Genomic DNA, 21,980 nt, shown 5'->3' with positions numbered 1-21,980 from the left:
TGCCTCTGCCTATTTTTTACCTGCACCAAGCTACATCACATCTTGCTGTCAGCAAAGATTGTCGTCATATGCAAATCAGATGTCATCAAACATATGCTGTCGGCTCCTGTGTTGAAAGGCCGACTCGGTAAGTGGATGTTTGCATTATCGGAATTTGATATCCGGTATCAACCTGTGAAAGCAGTCAAGGGACATGCGTTGGCCGATCTTATTGCTGAACGAATCAACACTGATATAGCAGCACTGTCTGTGCGTGCATGGGCCATGTTTTTCGATGGATCGGTTTGTGATGATGGTTGCGGCATCGGCATTCTACTCGTGTTGCCCCGGGGGGCAACATATTCCTTCTCCATAAGGCTACCTATCCCTTGCACCAACAATGTCGCTGAGTATGAAGCAATATGCAAGGGAATGGAGTTGCTATTGGAAGCCGGGGCAGAAGCAGTAGAACTTTTTGGAGACTCCAAATTGGTGATTTCCCAACTCACGGAGGAATACAAATGTGAGAGCGAGTCGCTCTTCCCATTATGGATGCAATGCCGTGAGCTGATGGCACAGTTTAGGTACATAAACTTCAATTGGATCCCGAGGTCGCAAAATACCGAGGCAAACGATCTCGCACAGATGGCGTCAGGCTACAAAGATGTAGCAGGTGGAACCGATGTTCAGGTACAGTTCCTGGAGCCGGATAACTGGAGAGCCGATATCTTCAATTACTTGAAAGATCCGGTTCGGGGGGCACCTAAACGGATAAGGTACAAGGCCATGAAGTATGTCCTTATTGGGGATGACATGTTCTACATGACTTTGGAAGGGTTACTTCTCAGATCTCTGGGACCAGCCGAATCAAAACGGCTCTTACACGAGGTACATGAAGGTGCCTGTGGAACTCACCAGTCGGCTCATAAGATGAAATGGTTGATCAGGCGATCAGGGTTTTATTGGCCCACCATGCTTGAGGATTGTTTTAAATACTATAAAGGGTGTCAAGCGTGTCAGAAGTTTGGGAGCATTCAGATGGTACCCGCATCAGCAATGAACCCCATCATCAAGCCTTGGCCATTTCGAGGTTGGGGCATGGATATGATCGGCAAAATCAATCCTCCATCAAGCAAGGGCCATGTGTGGGTTCTGGCCATTACAGATTATTTCACTAAATGGGTGGAGGCCGTCCCTATGAAGTCAGTGGCATCGAAAGATGTTATCAATTTCGTGAAAGAACATGTCATTCATAGATTCGGGATTCCCCAGACTATCACGACCGATGGAGGTTCGGTCTTCATTTCTCGCGAGTTTAGAAAGTTCTGCGAGGACATGGGAATCAAGTTGATCCGATCGTCTCCATACTATGCTCAAGCAAATGGGCAAGCTGAAGCGTCCAACAAGAGCCTTATCAAGCTGATTAAGAGGAAAATCGACGAGTACCCTAGACGTTGGCACGAGGTATTGTTCGAGGCTTTGTGGGCTTATCGCATGTCATGTCATGGAGCGACAAAAACTTCGCCATACCATCTGGTCTATGGACAAGAAGCCGTGTTGCCCTGGGAAATCACGGCTGGGTCGAGACGGATTACGTTTCAGAATGATTTAACAACTGAAGAATATGCAGCCCTGATGAGTGACAGCATTGAGGATGTGACGGAACTTAGATTGTGGTCGCTTGAGAAAATTAAAGAGAACAAAGCCAAGGTAGCTCGTGCGTATAATAAGAAGGTGAGACCAAAGGAGTTCCACGTTGGTGATCTGGTATGGGAAGCTGTGTTGCCATTGGGGACTAAGGATAAAATGTATGGTAAATGGTCTCCAAATTGGCACGGGCCGTACAGAGTCGACCAAGTTTTAAAGGGTAATGCATATATGCTCGAGGAGCTGAACGGTGTGAAATTCCCAGTGGCTGTCAATGGCCAGCATCTCAAGAAATATTTTCCAAGTATGTGGGATGATGGACAGTGAAATATGGGGGCCGATGCATGAAATCGGCCAGTAAATTTTTTTTTTACAGAGCAACAAGACGCAAAGTACAGCCACACTACAAGAAATGTGTTAACTAGTGACCTTCCTACAGTGACCACGTGTAAACTGGTCATAACTCTATGACCATTTCACACTAAATGGTTTTAAGGCGTTTGAGAAGGTCCAAACCCTAAATCATTACAACCATTTTAATCATAAAAGTCATAGTTTCATTACTCTAAATGGTCATAGAGAAAATTATACGCCTTGGGGCCATATCTTTAGATGATCACGACCAATTTAAATGGTCATGGATACAAATTCGCCATGCTTTAAAATGACTGGTTATCCAACGTGATATGCAAACCAAGGAAATAAGTTTGTTCGTGTGAGTTGATAGTGCGAAAAAAATATGCATACCACGGTAGATTGAACCTTTTTTTTTAACAGCCCAACAAAACATGCAGACTACCAATAATAAACCACATGTCCGTTTGTTAATCCGTGGAGTTATATTTAAATGATACCTCACGCTAAATGCTGAAATAAATTGACTAGTACTAGTACTAGCTCTAGCTCTGTGCATAAATAGATGCCAAAAATTTATCTAAAGTTGAATGTATCTAAACACAATTTAGTATATAGATATATCCGAATTTAAATAAATCTTTGATATCTATTTATTGACGGAGGGAGTACTAGATTTTCTGAAGCAATAAGCCACCCAAATACGAAAAATGAGCGCGGAGGGGATTTTTGCGTCACACGGCGGGATATCTGCGCGCGATATCCAAAGTTTCAAATCCACAAGGCGGGGTACCTGCGCGCGCGGGACCTAACCCTAAAAGTCCATACCCCTCCACCTCTCCCGTGCGCCGCCGCCAATCTTCCTACCTCCCACATCGTTCCGTCAACCTCCGAGCCTCACATCGGCCAGATCCGTCCGCAACAACCTCTTCTTCTATCTCCCCTCGTTCGTGCCGGTCGGATCTCGCGACCTCAAGATGCCCCAGGTTGCGCCTGACGCCGACGGCTTCATCAGGCTCGCCGAGTTCGTGGCGCTGAACGCTACCGTTGACGGGGACGACGCCGCCGTCGTGGAGGACCTGCGGCTCGCCTTTGGGTCCTTAGACGTCGACGGCAGCGGTGCCATGTCCTCCACCGAGCTTGCACACGTCCTCCACTGCCTCGGGTAGAAGGCCACCGGCATGCAGTGCCGCCGCATGGTTGAGGGTATCACCAAGAACTGCGCCGGACTCATACGGACTCATATCCTTGATCCTTCGAGGACTTCATGGTCATAGTGGCCTGATGCTGCACCGTTTTCGCCAGATCTGAGGTACCTTGTTCTATTCCAGATATGGCTTGATGCTTGCGATTTGTTCTGATACAGTGGTGAGTATCGCATTGTGATGGATGTTTCTGTTTGATGTTGTTTCTGCAGGCTGCAGTGAGGGGTTCAGCAAGTGAAGCACCACAACGTCAAGCAGAGTAGCAGACATCCGTGGGGAATTTCCATGAAAGGTTTAATTCAGGCATCAGGGCAATTGTTAGTTCAACGATTGTTAATTCTGCACATGTATATATGAGCAGCGACACCATCTCTGCACTCCTGTAGAATCAGGTTCGGTTCAGGGCCTTTATTGTGCAGCTAGAAATCCACAGTATATCCATCTTTTATTTCAGCAAAGGTTCTTTGGGGATTTGTGGCTAGTTGTAGTTGTATTCTATCAATGAAATCTTAGTACTTCCCCAGAGAAATTATCTGCTAGCATATGAGCTTAGTTGGCATTTAACAAGTTTACACGATCATCTCCAAAAAAAAATGTAGTAAACACATATTCTGAACATTGGGACTGCAGCTTTGCTTTTCATTGCTATGTATGTCTATGCTTGCTTGCTTTCAAATCTAACGGAAGCCAATTATTGTTGGACAAATAATCACTAAATTTAAGCTTTTTATTCAAAACTCATCAACACATATTCAGAGAAGTGTATGTAGTTCAGTATCACAAATTAGCTACCCTTGTGGACCTTCATATGAAGGCCAAACAGCAATCGATGTTGCTACTTCGTACATGCAAATTTAGTTTACCCTACCGTTGCTTGGTTTGCTACTGATGTGGCTAAAAAAGATGAGTAATTTGTCAAGATATTGTTGAAGGCTATTGTTTACATTGCCAAGTTCAGTAATTTGCTAATTGTTCTAGAATCACCACCTTCCTGTTTCCGACTCTGGTATAAGCTATATTGTCAACAATTCAACATAAGTGGTCTTTGTGTTGTTATATTAGGAAAATGCTAGGAATAGGGAAAACAATGGTATACGATGCATATATTTATAATATTATAATTTATGAAAACAATGTCATGTTACAGCATGAGTTTTAGTCTGTATGATCATGTATGTTAGCTACTTAGGTATAAAGCTATTCATCAGGAGATGGTTTAATTCTTACAGCAACAAGTTTTTCCACTGATTCGTCCTCGTTGGTTTGCAGGGCCAAAATTTTGGGAAGATACATTTATTTTTGAAGTCAAAATGGAAATAGTTTGTGCAAGGAGCAGGCATAAGCTTCTTTACTCATTGCTTAATCCGGAAAAAGTGCATTCAGCTATTTCATGAGTGCCATCTAGTAGAGATGGCTTATCAGTATTGAAAATGAACATGCAATCCCATGCCTTCTCAACGCTATCTGTTATGTTTCAGGTTGTGCATCCGCTGCTTAGTTCAACTTGCCTCCACCACACCTCCCAGACCATTCTCTCGTGCCCTCTCTTGGATTCTCTCTCAGATCCATGCAAATACAAAATACTAGAAGCTGCCTTGATTTATTCATTCCTTCACTTCATAAACCATATCATTCCTCCAACGTTTCTTCCATGTTGGCCTATTGAAACTAGTATCCCACTACATAATCTGATACCTTGTTGTCTTGTAAAGGCTGGGCAATGAAATTTTGTATTGTCTGAATTGTACACTAACAGATTAACTGTTGTAAAGTCATGGTTCAAATTTCTTGATGCTGTTGGGTTCTGTTATCTGAATATTATGTGTTGAACATGATCCTACTTGGTTTGTCCTGCTTTTAAATTGCGTGTTCTGAACCATCTGAAACTAACAATGCTAGTTTGTACTAAGGTTTTGTGTTTGATTTAGAAGCCAGGTAATGAAAACTGTGTATCCTCTAAAAAAGTACTGTATGTTCCGTGTTCTAAAGCCTGTGTGATTGATAGTACAGTTAATTAAATTGTTGGTTTTCCTACCATGATTTGGCACTGACCTAATACTTACTGTTTGTGTTTATTTCAGAGATGTCTGTTTTCCCTGGTTTCAGAAGAAAAAAACCGCACAAGTTCCAGTGCCTGACACTAAGATGAAGATCAGCTGCGCCTGTCTAGACACAATAAGTTGAGACACAAGTGCATCGTGAGGTAACAGAACAACCAAGTCCCCTCCAGTCGGTCCATCAACATATTGCAATTATCTGGTTGCTTTATCACCTTACGATGTACCGTTATTGCTAGTACTTAATTATCTGGTGATACTATTTTTTTTACCCAGCTGGTGGTGCGCATGGAACAACACCGTTAGGTCCTCCTGGCAATACAACGACTGTTGCAACAGGAGGCCTTGGAGCGATGGGTTCAGCAGATTTTGCAAGAAATGCATCTTTTTTTGTTGCTGATTCTGTGTTAAATCCGATGAAGTTGTAAAGTAATGAATGCTCCTTGCACACATGCTGTTGTTTAACTGTAAAAAAAAGTGTTTCTATGTACATCCTGCTGTTATGTGTATTTGATTGAATCAGGAATTGCATCATATATTAGGAATTGCATCATATATTTGATAGCAATATTTATTGGCTGCTGTTGAAACATGAAAAATTAAAATTTGTGGAGCAAAAACAATCGGAAGCTCACCTGAACCAGATAATTTTCAGGCTTGAAAATGCTATGGCAAAATTGTATTAAACGGACTGAAATGTTGGGCTTGGCCCACGTAGCTGACCAGAATTGGTGAAGAAAACTATGATAAATGGGCTAGCTGATCACAATAGAAAACCATGATAAATGGCCAGATTTTTTGGGCTCGGCCCATGTAGACGCTATAATTGGACTGGGCTGATTTGGATTCACGACCATTTGGTTTGGTCACATATCTGCCACGTAGGATTTGCCACGTTGGATCTGATGTGGATAGACAGGCTAGCCTATGACTAAAATTTTGGTCGTAGAATCTACGACCATCAGTTTTGGTCGTAGTCCTGCACGACCATTTAAATAAAAAGGTCGTTGTGCGCCGTCAGTGACGCTCAACTGGCGACTAATATTTATTGGTCACAGCGTGGTCATAGATGGCGCACAATGACCTTCCGGTGACCAATATGGAGGGTCGCAAGTCACCATATTTCTTGTAGTGACAGACATCGACTTTAGAATAAAAAAGCCGATGCGCAGCCATCAACTCTAGAGGTACAAACTATTACAAGCAAGTATCAAGTTACCGTTTGAATTTGGGGAATGTCTGCTTGGACCTGTCTAATTAGGTAACTGAGTTTGGCCTTATTGGCATTTTATGGTGAAAGACCGATGCGTTGTTATCGGTTCTTGGTGCGTTGACCTACTTTGACAATCGGAAGGATCAGACATAAGGAACATTCTTCATTGATTGAAAGGGGGATTTTACAGTAAGAGCCGATTGCTCACAAAAGGAGGATCTACTGCCTAATGCACTACTACTAGCCCTACTCTAGTAGTCCCTAATCTAGGGGCCGTCGCTGCCCTCGTCGTCGCCGTCCGCGCCGCTATCGGCGCTGCTGCCGGCGACGTCTTCGTCGCTGCTGCTGAAGCCCCCGACAGGGGCTTCTTCTTCTTCCTCCTCGTCGTCGTCGTCCTCCGACCCGGCGCGGAAGTGCTTCACCGGCGGGTACTCGTCGGAGGAGGTTTCGTCCTCCGCTTCGTCCTCCTCGTCGGAGGAGAGGTCCGCGCCCCAAGAGAAGGCGTCGTCGTCGCTTTCCTCCTCCAAGGCCCCGTCCACGAGGAAGTGGAGGCTATCCTCCCCGTCGGTCAAGGAGTCGTCATCCTCTGACTCGACGGAGAAGTCCCAATCCCTCTCGTCCCACCACTCTGGGGCACGGGCCTCGTACGCCGCTATCGGGTCGTACTCCGGCATCGGCTCACTGGAGGAGGAGGACTGGAAAGAGAGACCCGAGGAGGCAGAGGAGGAGGAGTCCATGGCAGAGGAAGGGGTTTTTTTCGATGGCTAATGCAGAGCAAGAGGATGAGGAGGCGAACTGCTCGGATGAGTTTAAATAAAGGGGATATAGTGGAAGATAATTCAATGCTGTGGCAGCTTCGAGGATGCGGTGCCAAAACTGTCAAATCGTGCAGTGCGGAGAAGTTGAGAAGGCAAGGCATCATGATGAAAGGGCACTGTAGCGGTTCTGCTCTGCAACGCATGACCCGATGAAGGAAAACAGAGAGGTTTTGGAATTATTATTGCCAAAAACAGGGGGGGCATGTGTTATCACCAGATTTTAGCCAAATCAGAAGATGGGCCGTAATTGAGATGGGCTTGGAGGATATACACGTAAAGTGTTTCTGAATCGGCCTCGTGCGAGAAGTTGGGCTAGATTGCCCGTGTATCTGTACATTATGGTAGATCACGTTTTAGTTTAGAATTAAGAGATAGAGTTTGGTTCGTACACAGCTAGGTTTATTCCAAAGATAGAAAGTCCATGGACTATAAATATGTACCTAGGGTTTTTGAGAAAGGAGGACGATCACGTTCACAACAAACACAATCTAGGCGCATCGCCACCCCTTGTTTCGAGGGTTTCTTCCGGGTAAGCGTCATGCTGCCTAGATCGCATCTTGCGATCTAGGCAGTATCGGTTTATTCGTTGTTTGGTGTTGCTCGTACTGAAGCCTTGTTGATGGCGAGTAATACCGTTTATCATAGATGTTTTGGGGCTTACATCGATGCTTTTCTCATATGTTTGCTTAGTTATGCTGCCCCTCAATATCTAGCTGCCTTTACACCTATCTTGGGTGTAAGGGCAGCATCTTGCTTCATCTTTATTTAGTAGATCTGATCTGTTATGGTTGTTCCTTGTTATTCAAGGTTTAGTTTGATATCTGCATAGTTAGGCCTTGCAAACGGGTTGAATGATCCAGTAGTGCGTAAGGTATGGTTTGCCGATCCAAGAAGGGATGTTCCGGGAATCGACTCCATGTTGGTTTTTAGGCCTCTTCTAGGACTAGTTTTCTGTTATCTTTCGTATCTGCCAGGCTCAATTACGTGTAGGACGTTCCGGTTATGCGGTGAAAGCCCTAAACTGTCGTAGATCGATTTAACTTGGTATTGATAAAGCAGGATCCCCATGTTATCGTAGATCCAATATGAACCATGGGTTAATCGGCTCTTTGAGCCGATTCACAGGGTAACCTGAGAGCCGATCAAGGCTCATTTAATGTTTACGTGTCTGCCATGCAGGAAACTAATCAAAGCAATCCAACACCTTCCTGACCAGGTATAGGTCAGGTGGCACGCACTCGCATTTAGCCAGGACGCGCGCCAGAGCATTGCGGGCCGTCGCCCGAGGGACCAGGGCCCACCAGCAGTCCTGGGAGCCTCCCGGCTCTCCATGTTGCTCGTCGCTGCTCGCCGGTGGGTTTTGGCAGGCAACAATGGCAGAGAAATACCATGTGGTAGGTAGGTATGGTGGACACAAATGGCATGGATTTTGGCTCAAGGATTTGGATGCACGAGAAGTATTCCCTCTCAGTACAAGGCTAGGCTAGCAAGGTTGTTTGAAGCAAACTCAAGTATAAAACGGTGCAGCAAGACTCACATATGAACATATTGTAAGCATTATAAGACTTTACATCATCTCCTTGTTGTTCAAACACCTTAACCAGAAAATATCTAGACTTAGAGAGACCAATCATGCAAACCAAATTTTAACAAGCTCTATGTAGTTCTTCATTAATAGGTACAAAGTACATGATGCAAGAGCTTAAACATGATCTATATGAGCACAACAATTGCCAAGTATCAAATTATTCAAGACATTATACCAATTACCACATGAAGCATTTTCTGTTTCCAACCAAATAGCAATTAACGAAGCGGTTTCAACCTTCGCCATGAACATTAAAAGTAAAGCTAAGAACACCAGTGTTCATATGAACGAGCGGAGTGTGTCTATCTCCCACACAAGCATGAATTTATTCAGAGAATGAAAATAACAAAACGAAAATAAAAGCACATAGACGCTCCAAGTAAAGTACATAAGATGTGACCTAATAAAAATATAGTTTCAAGAGAAGAAACCTGATAAGTTGTCGACGAAGAAGGGGATGCCTTGGGCATCCCCAAGCTTAGAAGCTTGGGTCTTCTTAAAATATGCAGGGATGAACCACGGGGCATCCCCAAGCTTAGACCTTTCAACTCTTCTTGATCATAGTATATCATCCTCCTCTCTTGACCCTTGAAAACTTCCTCCACACCAAAATCAAAACAAACTCATTAGAGGGTTAGTGCATGATCAAAATTTCACATGTTCAGAGGTGACACAATCATTCTTAACACTGATGGACATTTCCCAAAGCTACTTGAAGTCAATGGAACAAAGAAATCCATCCAACACAGCAAAAGAGGCAATGCGAAATAAAAGGCAGAATCTGTCAAAACAGAACAGTCCGTAAAGATGAATTTTTTAGAGGCACTAGACTTGCTCAGATGAAAATGCTCAAATTGAATGAAAGTTGCGTACATATCTGAGGATCACGCACGTAAATTGGCAGATTTTTCTGAGTTACCTACAGAGAACCCTGCCCAAATTCGTGACAGACAGAAATCTGTTTCTGCGCAGTAATCCAAATCTAGTATCAACTCTACTATCAAAGACTTTACTTGGCACAACAATGCAATAAAATAAAGATAAGGAGAGGTTGCTACAGTAGTAACAACTTCCAAGACACAACAAAACAGTAGCAAAAAAAACACATGGGTTATCTCCCAAGAAGTGCTTTCTTTATAGCCATTAAGATGGGCTCAGCAATTTTAATGATGCACTCTCAAGAAATAGTAGTTGAAGCAAAAGAGAGCATCAAGAAGAAAATTCAAAACACATTTAAGTCTAACCCACTTCCTATGAAAAGGAATCTTGTACACAAATAAATTCATGAGGAGCAAAGTGACAAGCATAGGAAGATAAAACACGAGTAGCTTCAAGATTCTCAACACAAAGAGGGGAAACTTAATATTATTAAGATGCATATAACCATGTTTCCCTCTCTCATAATATCTTTCAGTGGCATCATGAACAAACTCAACAATATAAGTATCACATAAAGCATTCTTATTCACATGCATAAAAGTATCATTACTCTCCACATAAGCATAATCAATTTTATTAGTTGTAGTGAGAGCAAATTCAACAAAGTAGCTATCATTATTATTCTCATCAAGTGTAGGAGGTATAGTATAATCATAATAAAATTTACTCTCTCTCCATAGTAGGCGGCACCAAAAGACCACTATCATTGTAATCATCATAAATAGGAGGCAAAGTATCATCAAAGAAAATTTTCTCCTCAATGCTTGGGGGACTAAAAATATCATGCTCATCAAAACCAGCTTCCCCAAGCTTAGAATTTTCCATATCATTAGCAACAATGGTGTTCAAAGCGTTCATACTAATATCATTGCTACTAGCATGCAAATAATATTCCATAGGTTTTTTAATTTTCGCAGCAAACAATCCATGTCTTAACTCAGGAAATAGAATAAAAAGCTCACTGTTGCTATCCATTATGCCTTACTAGTGTAAAACAAGAAACAAAAAGATGCAATTGCAGGATCTAAAGGAAATAGCTTCGAGCGCTCACAACGGCAACAGAAAATAACTTAGTTACCTGGGAGCAGAGTATGAGTGCCTTTTACCTTTCCTCCCCGGCAACGGCGCCGGAAAAGTGTTTGATGTCTACGTGTGCTTCTATTCTTGTAGACAGTGTTGGGCCTCCAAGAGCAGAGGTTTGTAGAACAGCAGCAAGTTTCCCTTAAGTGGATCACCCAAGGTTTATCGAACTCAGGGAGGAAGAGGTCAAAGATATCCCTCTCAAGCAACCCTGCAATCACGATACAAGAAGTCTCTTGTGTCCCCAACACACCTAATACACATGTCAGATGTATAGGTGCACTAGTTCGGCGAAGAGATAGTGAAATACAAGTAATATGGATGAATATGAGTGGTAATAGCAATCTGAATAAAATATGGCAGCGAGTAAACATGCAACAGAACAGTAAATAAACGGAGATTCGATGTTTGGAAACAAGGCCTAGGGATCATACTTTCACTAGTGGAGACTCTGAACATTGATCACATAATAAAACCACTCTACACTCTCTTGTTGGATGACAAACACCATTAATTGTGTAGGGCTACAAGAGCACCTCAATGCCGGAGTTAACAAGCTCCACAACATTCGATGTTCATATTTAAATAACCTTAGAGTGCATGATAGATCATTGCAATTATACCGAGTACTAACATAGCATGCACACCGTCACCGACAGACTATGAAAGGAGGAATAGATCACATCAATACTATCATAGTAATAGTTAACTCCATAATCTACAAGAGATTACAATCATAACCTACGCCAAGTACTACATGATGCACACACTGTCACCATTACATCATGAAGGAGGAACAGACTACTTTAATAACATCACCAGAGTAACACAACTAGATCACAAAGAGAGAGATGAACCACATAGCTACGGTAGAGCCCTCAGCCCCAGGGGAGAATTACTCCCTCCTCATCATGGAGGCAGCGATGGCGGTGAAGATGGCGGTGGAGATGGCTTCCGGGGGCACTTCCCCGTCCCGGCGGCGTGCCGGAACAGAGACTCCTGTCCCCCAGATCTTCGCTTCGCGATGGCGGCGGCTCTGGAAGGTTTCTCGTACCGTGGCTTTTCCGTATCGAAGATTTAGGTCAGGAGGCATCTTATAGGCGAAGAGGCGGAGTCGGAAGGGCTATGGGGCAGCCACACAACAGGGGGGCGCGCCCCCCCTGGGCCGCGCCGCCCACACGTGTGGGGCCCCCAGGGCTCCCCTCTGGTCCCCCTTTGAATTTCTGGAAGGTTCCGGGAAAAATAAGATGTTGGGCATTGATTTCGTCCGATTCCGAGAATATTTCCTTTGTAGGATTTCTGAAACAAAAAACAGCAGAAAACAACAACTGGCCCTTCGACATCTCGTCAATAGGTTAGTTCCGGAAAACGCATCAAAACGATATAAAGTGTGAACAAAACATGTAGGTATTGTCATAAAACAAGCATGGAACATCAGAAATTTTAGATACGTTGGAGACGTATCAAGGCCTGTTGGGATTGAAGAATTACGGCATTGCCAGCAGAAGCAGAAGGAGTCGATGCGCGCATACATCGGAAGATTCACCAAACTCCTTAACGCTGCCGAAGATGTTTCCGTCGACAGAGCAATTGATGCCTTCAGCGACGGCATCCGACGTGAAACCTACATAGAGGAACTTGGGCGCAAGAAGCCGAAGACCATAACCAAGTTAATGGAAATCGCCAACAGCTGGGCTGATGGCGAAGATAACGTACGGAGACCACGACAACGCAGCGACGACGAAGACGACGACCAGCCGAAGAACGATTCGGGTGGTCGCAGGGATCGCCGCAAGAAAAGGAAAGACCGCTGTTACGATGACAGCAACCTGGTAGCCGCTGGATATTCCGATCGACAAGATGATCGGTATGATGACAGGCGAGATGATCGACAGGACGGCAACCGGAGCAACTCTGGCAACCACAGCAACTACAAACCACGACCTCAGAGGACCCCCGAGTTACCCTTCGCTGAGCAGATAAACGCTCCTTGCTACCTGCACGCGTATATCGATTCTAAAGACAATAAGAAGAAGTCAAGTCACCTGCTCAGAGATTGTCGACAGTTCATCGAGATGCAGAAGCTCATTCAGCAGCAGCAGCAGCAACCACCACCACCACCACCTCCACCTCAGCACCAGGTCCAACAAGTTCAGCCTCACAACCCCAACGCGTCCTTTCCGCCACCACGTGGGCAGATGAGCATGATCCACAGGACTGGTGTTTCGAGAAGGGAGATGAAGAAGCTCACCCAAGAAATCAACCTGGCGGAAAGCATCATGGCTAATATCCCTGAATATATCGACTGGTCATCTCAGAGCATTATGTTCAGTAGAGCAGATCACCCGATGACAATTCCAAAGCCAGGACATGCTGCGTTAGTAGTTGAGGCGCAAATTGGAGGATTTAAGATGAGCAAAGTTTTCATGGACGGTGGAAGCGGACTAAACCTGATATTCCTCGAAACGATCAAAAGTATGGGAATTACAATGAGGATGCTAGAAGAAACAAATACCTGTTTTCATGGTATCCTCCCCACCTCACCGGCGTACTCTATTGGCAAAGTTTACTTGAACGTTGTCTTTGGTAAACCCGATAACTTCAGGAAGGAAAAGATCGAGTTCGAGGTAGTAAATTGGGAATCACAGTACCACGCTATACTCGGAAGATCAGCTTATGCCAAGTTCATGGCTGTGCCGCACTACGCATACCTCAAACTGAAAATGCCTGGGAACAATGGGACAAACATCACAGTCTATGGAAGTTTCTGATGTCTACGTGTGCTTCTATTCTTGTAGACAGTGTTGGGCCTCCAAGAGCAGAGGTTTGTAGAACAGCAGCAAGTTTCCCTTAAGTGGATCACCCAAGGTTTATCGAACTCAGGGAGGTAGAGGTCAAAGATATTCCTCTCAAGCAACCCTGCAATTAAGATACAAGAAGTCTCTTGTGTCCCCAACACACCTAACACACTTGTCTGATGTATAGGTGCACTAGTTCGGCGAAGAGATATTAAAACGCAGATGGTATAGATGGTGGTAAACAGTAATTGCGATCTGAAGTAAATATTGCAGCAAGCAAACATGTAGCAGAACTTGTTGGAAACGGTGTTTCAATGCTTAGAAAAAAGGCCTAGGGATCCTACTTTCACTAGTGGACACTCTCAACATTGCAATCATAATTGAATATAAATAAGCACTTCACTATGCTATTCCGAATTACTCTCTGTCGGGATAACGAACACTAATTCACCGTGTAGGGCTGCAAAATCAAACCTTAAAGATGTATTCCCGAGTACTAATAAACACCCCACGCTGTCACTGTGACCATTCATAGGAGGTACTAACACACCACAATTTCATAGAGACATCCAACTCAAATCATAACCCAGTGAACAAGTATTCTGTGAAATATAGCCTAAGAGACCCACACGGTGCACACACTGTCACCTTTACACACGTGGGACAAGGAGTCTCAGGAGATCGCATAAGTAAAATCCACTTGAATAGCATAAGACATCTAGATTTCAAAGCCTATGATCACATAGATGAACAAATAAGTACTACTCTCAAACACTCTCTTGTTGGATGACAAACACCATTCATTGTGTAGGGCTACAAGAGCTCCCTCAAGCCGGAGTAAACAAGCTCCACAACATCCGGAGTTCATATTCAAAGTAACCTCTAGAGTGCATAATAGACAAGAGTAACATCTACACATTCATATAGATCACATCATGGGAGAGAGAGATGAACCACATAGCTACCAGTAGAGCCCTCAGCCTCGGGGGACAACTATCCCCTCCTCATCATAGGAGACAGCAGCGGCGATGAAGATGGCGGTGGTGTCGATGGAGATGGCTTCCGGGGGCAATTCCCCGTCCCGGCGGCGTGCCGGAACAGAGACTTCTGTCCCCCGAACTTGGCTTCGCGATGGCGGCGGCTGCGTAACTTTTCTCGTCTCGTGGCTTATCTTTTTAGGGTTTTCACGTCTGGGAGACTTTATAGGCGGAAGAGCAGCTCACAAGGGATTAACTTGTCAATGCCTACGGATTGTAGACTAGGGTTTAGTTAGATGTAGAGTGCAAGTAGATCTCGAAGGTTTCAGCCGAAAAGTACTCGACGAATATGAAATTAGGGTTGTGTTGACAGTAAATTCGATCCTTTCTTTGTCCCTCGACTCCCCCTTATATAGGAGGCGGAGCCGAGGGTTTCGTAATACACAAGTTTACAGAGTCTGGGAGGGTTTCTAACCCATCCCGCAAGATTACAAGTATCCTTTCCTAATACAACTCTAGTTTTCCTTAATAGTATCTTGGGCTTCCGAATCTTCTTATTCTTCGGGTCATGGGCCTTCAGTAAACCCCGGGTACCATCTTCGGCGGGCCCATTGGGGATGCCTATGTCAGTAGCCCCCGAGATTTTGCTTGAATCGCAGAATCAGGGAAAATATCCAACTTTATATTCGTTCCATTTGCCGAATTTATCACATATCTTTTAAATATGCAATTCTATATTGTACATGGATAACGGTAGTTGGGGCTAGTTCATCTGACGGATCAGGTGCTAGTTAACTGCTCTAGTGGCAATCCGCAAAAACCTACTTCAAGATCACGTCCCTGGACATGATCTCGGGATACTGGTGTAAACTTCGACAGGTGCCGCTTAAGGTCTTACCATTCTGTCGAGTCCCAGTCATATTTTATCGGGTACCTAACGCGTCTGTTAGGATTTTTCTTCGTATCTGTTGATACGGAAAAAAGTAGCAAACCGACGTCAGAGACGGTGCCACGCCGCTCAGAACGGTTCTGGGGTCTTACCTTCGCAAAGTTTTGCGGCATTCAGAGATTATTCGCGACTTTTAGCGCTCTGAGAATATATTGTCGAGTGCTTTTAGGCTGTTGGAATAGCACATTTTATTGAGTCATATTTGATGACTTATTTTGTCTTCCCGATGGGAGTATATGTAGAGTTATATGTATAACTCGAAATATACTCACTTCTTTTTTTCCTTTCTCTATATTTTTGTATAAATTCATCGGGCACGTGAACAGCGTTCCCGATGGGAGTAGCCCCCGAGGCTACAGCCAAGGACTTGTGCTTGGTTGTAGGCTCCACAAATTAATATCATCTGTCGCTATATTGTTAATCTTTCTCGAGCTTTTCATATCTATCGGGTGCGCGACCAGCGCTCCCGATGGGAGTAGCCCCCGAGGCTATGATCAAATACTTGTATTTGGTCATAGGCTCCCGACATTTCTATTTTGCCACTGTAAAGTTTTTCTTTTTTCCAAAGTAGCCCCCGAGCATTTGGGCAAAAACTTGTATTTCATCAAAGGCTCCCGAAATAACCAATAATCTTCTGCTGACGAAATTCTTGTCAAACTTCTTTGTCGAAAATTTCTCTTGTCAAGGTGACATCATTGCTTACGATAGCCACGATTACTGTATCGGGAACATGCGAGAACCACTTCTCTCTCTGCCTTGTGGGTCCAATTTTCCTATCCAATTGACACGTCGTGCAAGTGGGGGACACACATCCTCTGCTTTTTCTGGCACTCATACTGTATCGCCTGTTGATACGTCTCCAACGTATCGATAATTTCTTATGTTCCATGCCACATTATTGATGTTATCTACATGTTTTATGCACACTTTATGTCATATTCGTGCATTTTCTGGAACTAACCTATTAACAAGATGCCGAAGTGCCGCTTCTTTTCATTGCTGTTTTTGGTTTCAGAAATCCTAGTAAGGAAATATTCTCGGAATTGGACGAAATCAAAGCCAGGGCCTATTTTTCCACGAAGCTTCAGGAAGTCCGAATACGAAACGAAGTGGGGCCACGAGGCGCCCAGACTACAGGGCGGCGCGGCCTAGGGTTTGGCCGCGCGGCCCTGTCATCTGGGGCCCTCGTGTGCCCTCCTGACTTGCCCTTCCGCCTACTTAAAGCCTCCGTGACGAAACCCCCAGTACCGAGAGCCACGATACGGAAAACCTTCCAGAGACGCCGCCAACGCCGATCCCATCTCGGGGGATCCAGGAGATCGCCTCCGGCACCCTGTCGGAGAGGGGAATCATCTCCCGGAGGACTCTACGCCGCCATGGTCGCCTCCGGTGTGATGTGTGAGTAGTCTACCCCTGGACTATGGGTCCATAGCAGTAGCTAGATGGTTGTCTTCTCCCCATTGTGCTATCATTGTCGGATCTTGTGAGCTGCCTAACATGATCAAGATCATCTATCTGTAATTCTATATGTTGCGTTTGTTGGGATCTGATGAATAAAGAATACTTGTTATGTTGATTATCAAAGCTATGTCTATGTGTTGTTTATGATCTTGCATGCTCTCCGTTATTAGTAGATGCTCTGGCCAAGTTGATGCTAGTAACTCCAAGAGGGAGTATTTATGCTCGATAGTGGGTTCATGTCTCCGTGAATCTGGAGGGGTGACAAGAACCTCTAAGGTTATGGATGTGCTATTGCCACTAGGGATAAAACATTAGTGCTATGTTCAAGGATGTAGTCACTAGTTACATTACGCGCAATACTTAATGCAATTGTCTGTTGTTAGCAACTTAATACTGGAGGGGGTTCGGATGATAACCTGAAGGTGGACTTTTTAGGCATAGATGCAGTTGGATGGCGGTCTATGTACTTTGTCGTAATGCCCAATTAAATCTCACTATACTCATCATGATATGTATGTGCATGGTCATGCTCTCTTTATTTGTCAATTGCCCAACTGTAATTTGTTCACCCAACATGCTGTTCGTCTTATGGGAGAGACACCTCTAGTGAACTGTGGACCCCGGTCCAATTCTCTTTACTGAAATACAATCTACTGCAATACTTGTTCTACTGTTTTCTGCAAACAATCATCTTCCACACAATACGGTTAATCCTTTGTTACAGCAAGCCGGTGAGATTGACAACCTCACTGTTTCGTTGGGGCAAAGTACTTTGGTTGTGTTGTGCAGGTTCCACGTTGGCGCCGGAATCCCTGGTGTTGCGCCGCACTACATCCCGCCGCCATCAACCTTCAACGTGCTTCTTGACTCCTACTGGTTCGATAAACCTTGGTTTCTTACTGAGGGAAACTTGCTGCTGTACGCATCACACCTTCCACTTGGGGTTCCCAACGAGCGTGTGCTTTACGCGTCATCAAGCTAAATTTCTGGCGCCGTTGCCGGGGAGATCAAGACACGCTGCAAGGGGAGTCTCCACTTCTCAATCTCTTTACTTTGTTTTTGTCTTGCTTAGTTTTATTTACTACTTTGTTTGCTGCACTAAATCAAAATACAAAAAAATTAGTTGCTAGTTTTACTTTACTTGCTATCTTGTTTGCTATATCAAAAACACAAAAAAAAATTAGTTTACTTGCATTTACCTTATTATAATGTCTAGTCCCGTAGTTGTTACTCTATCACCTGAGGAATCAATCTTCACCTTTAAACAAGGAGGTGAAGAGAATTTTAAAGAAGCATGGTCTAGAATTTTTGATGCTTATAGTAAAACTGAACCTAAAATGACCTTAAGTTTGCTTCTTAGTAATTTCTATTTCGGGCTTATTCTTCGCTATAGATATGCCTTAGATGCTGTAGTGGGAGGAGATTTCCTTCATTGTGATGGGGATCAAGCTTTTAATGCTATAAGGAAATTGATTACATCATTTAGCTCCGATAATAATTTTGATCCATCTCATGCTAGTATGAATAATAGATTAGACACTATTGAAACAAATATATCCTGTTTAAAAGAAGTGTATAATCGAATTCGCGAATATTATGATTATGTTCCATTAAGCTTTGAACCTTCAATGTGGGTGCCTACTGTTAAAGTTACTATTGGTGGTGAAACTTTTCCTGCTCGTTGTGATATTATGTCCGAGTTTTGCCTCATGCCTGAAAAAATTTATAAATCTTTGACACTTTGGGGACTTACTGAAGGGGGAGAAGAAATAACTCTTGCGGATAACTCTGTTGTAATTCCTATGGGCATAGCTGAAGGTGTTTTCACAACCTTTCTTGGAAGGACGGTATCCATTGATTATCTCGTTATTGAATGTGTAGGGACAGGACAAATCACACTTGGAAGATCCCTGATGAAACTCATGGGAGCAATCATAGATGTTGGGAAAGGCACTCTAAATTTTACCTCTACACCCGGATGCGGTCATGTATTCCCTAGACCAAAGAGTAGGAATAAGAGTAAGAAAGGTAAGAGTAACACCCCTAGTAAGAATGCCGATGCACTATCCTTTGATGATACTTGATACACACTTTCTGCGCCTAGCTGAAAGGCGTTAAAGAAAAGCGCTTATGGGAGACAACCCATGTGTTTTTACCTACAGTACTTTGTTTTTATTTTGTGTCTTGGAAGTTGTTTACTACTGTAGCAACCTCTCCTTATCTTAGTTTTGTGTTTTGTTGTGCCAAGATAAGCCGTTGATAGAAAAGTAAGTACTAGATTTGGATTACTGCGCAGTTCCAGATTTCTTTGCTGTCACGAATCTGGGTCCACCTCCCTGTAGGTAGCTCAGAAAATTAAGCCAATTTACGTGCATGATCCTCAGATATGTACGCAACTTTCATTCAATTTGAGCATTTTCATTTGAGCAAGTCTGGTGCCATTTTAAAATTCGTCAATACGAACTGTTCTGTTTTGACAGATTCTGCCTTTTATTTCGCATTGCCTCTTTTGCTATGTTGGATGAATTTCTTTGATCCACTAATGTCCAGTAGCATTATGCAATGTCCAGAAGTGTTAAGAATGATTGTGTCACCTCTGAATATGTTAATTTATATTGTGCACTAACCCTCTAATGAGTTGTTTCGAGTTTGGTGTGGAGGAAGTTTTCAAGGATCAAGAGAGGAGTATGATGCAACATGATCAAGGAGAGTGAAAGCTCTAAGCTTGGGGATGCCCCGGTGGTTCACCCCTGCATATATCAAGAAGACTCAAGCGTCTAAGCTTGGGGATGCCCAAGGCATCCCCTTCTTCATCGACAACATTATCAGGTTCCTCCCCTGAAACTATATTTTTATTCCATCACATCTTATGTGCTTTTTCTTGGAGCGTCGGTTTGTTTTTGTTTTTTGTTTTGTTTGAATAAAATGGATCCTAGCATTCACTTTATGAGAGAGAGACACGCTCCGCTGTAGCATATGGACAAGTATGTCCTTGGTTTCTACTCATAGTATTCATGGCGAAGTTTCTCCTTCGTTAAATTGTTATATGGTTGGAATTGGAAAATGATACATGTAGTAATTGCTATAAATGTCTTGGGTAATGTGATACTTGGCAATTGTTGTGCTCATGATTAAGCTCTTGCATCATATGCTTTGCACCCATTAATGAAGAAGTACATAGAGCATGCTAAAATTTGGTTTGCATATTTGGTTTCTCTAAGGTCTAGATAATTTCTAGTATTGAGTTTGAACAACAAGGAAGACGGTGTAGAGTCTTATAATGTTTTCAATATGTCTTTTATGTGAGTTTTGCTGCACCGGTTCATCCTTGTGTTTGTTTCAAATAAGCCTTGCTAGCCTAAACCTTGTATCGAGAGGGAATACTTCTCATGCATCCAAAATACTTGAGCCAACCACTATGCCATTTGTGTCCACCATACCTACCTACTACATGGTATTTTCCGCCATTCCAAAGTAAATTGCTTGAGTGCTACCTTTAAAATTCCATCATTCACCTTTGCAATATATAGCTCATGGGACAAATAGCTTAAAAACTATTGTGGTATTGAATATGTAATTATGCACTTTATCTCTTATTAAGTTGCTTGTTGTTGCGATAACCATGTTCACTGGGGACGCCATCAACTATTCATTGTTGAATTTCATGTGAGTTGCTATGCATGTTCGTCTTGTCTGAAGTAAGAGAGATCTACCACCTTATGATTAAGCATGCATATTGTTAGAGAAGAACATTGGGCCGCTAACTAAAGCCATGATCCATGGTGGAAGTTTCAGTTTTGGACATATATCCTCAATCTCAAATGAGAAAATTATTAATTGTTGTTACATGCTTATGCATAAAAGAGGAGTCCATTATCTGTTGTCTATGTTGTCCCGGTATGGATGTCTAAGTTGAAGAATAATCAATAGCGAGAAATCCAATGCGAGCTTTCTCCTTAGACCTTTGTACAGGCGGCATAGAGGTACCCCTTTGTGACACTTGGTAAAAACATGTGCATTGTGATGATCCGGTAGTCCAAGCTAATTAGGACAAGGTGCGGGCACTATTAGTACACTATGCATGAGGCTTGCAACTTATAAGATATAATTTACATGATGCATATGCTTTATTACTACCGTTGACAAAATTGTTTCATGTTTTCAAAATCAAAGCTCTAGCACAAATATAGCAATCGATGCTTTTCCTCTATGGAGGACCATTCTTTTACTTTCAATGTTGAGTCAGTTTACCTATCTCTCTCCACCTCAAGAAGCAAACACTTGTGTGAACTGTGCATTGATTCCTACATACTTGCTTATTGCACTTATTATATTACTCTATATTGACAATATCCATGAGATATACATGTTACAAGTTGAAAGCAACCGCCGAAACTTAATCTTCTTTTGTGTTGCTTCAATGCCTTTACTTTGAATTATTGCTTTATGAGTTAACTCTTATGCAAGACTAAATTGATGCTTGTCTTGAAGTGCTATTCATGAAAAGTCTTTGCTTTATGATTCACTTGTTTACTCATGTCATATACATTGTTTTGATCGCTGCATTCACTACATATGCTTTACAAATAGTATGATCAAGACTATGATGGCATGTCACTCCAGAAATTATCTGTGTTATCGTTTTACCTACTCGGGACGAGCAGAACTAAGCTTGGGGATGCTGATACGTCTCCAACGTATCGATAATTTCTTATGTTCCATGCCACATTATTGATGTTATCTACATGTTTTATGCACACTTTATGTCATATTCGTGCATTTTCTGGAACTAACCTATTAACAAGATGCCGAAGCGCCAGTTCCTGTTTTCTACTGTTTTTGGTTTCAGAAATCCTAGTAACGAAATATTCTCGGAATTGGACGAAATCAAAGCCCAGGGGCCTATTTTTCCACG

General features: G+C 43.1%; 1 long non-coding RNA gene across 2 annotated transcripts; it reads left to right on the top strand.

The window, feature by feature from the left end:
• The first annotated feature begins 2,848 nt into the window (after positions 1 to 2,848).
• On the top strand, positions 2,849 to 5,760 carry LOC127300998 (uncharacterized). 2 transcript variants are annotated; one of them, XR_007851780.2, is made up of 4 exons: positions 2,849 to 3,292; positions 3,398 to 3,577; positions 4,455 to 5,388; positions 5,519 to 5,760. It is a non-coding gene; the product is annotated as an uncharacterized lncRNA (long non-coding RNA). The 2 variants fall into 2 exon arrangements; XR_007851779.2 differs by having other exon boundaries at positions 3,398 to 5,388.
• Positions 5,761 to 21,980: the final 16,220 nt, after the last annotated feature.

Source organism: Lolium perenne, chromosome 7, assembly GCF_019359855.2.
Source record: "Lolium perenne isolate Kyuss_39 chromosome 7, Kyuss_2.0, whole genome shotgun sequence".
NCBI lineage: Eukaryota > Viridiplantae > Streptophyta > Magnoliopsida > Poales > Poaceae > Lolium > Lolium perenne.
The sequence above is the reverse complement of the archived record's forward strand: the minus strand, read 5'-3'. Positions and strand labels throughout refer to the sequence as shown.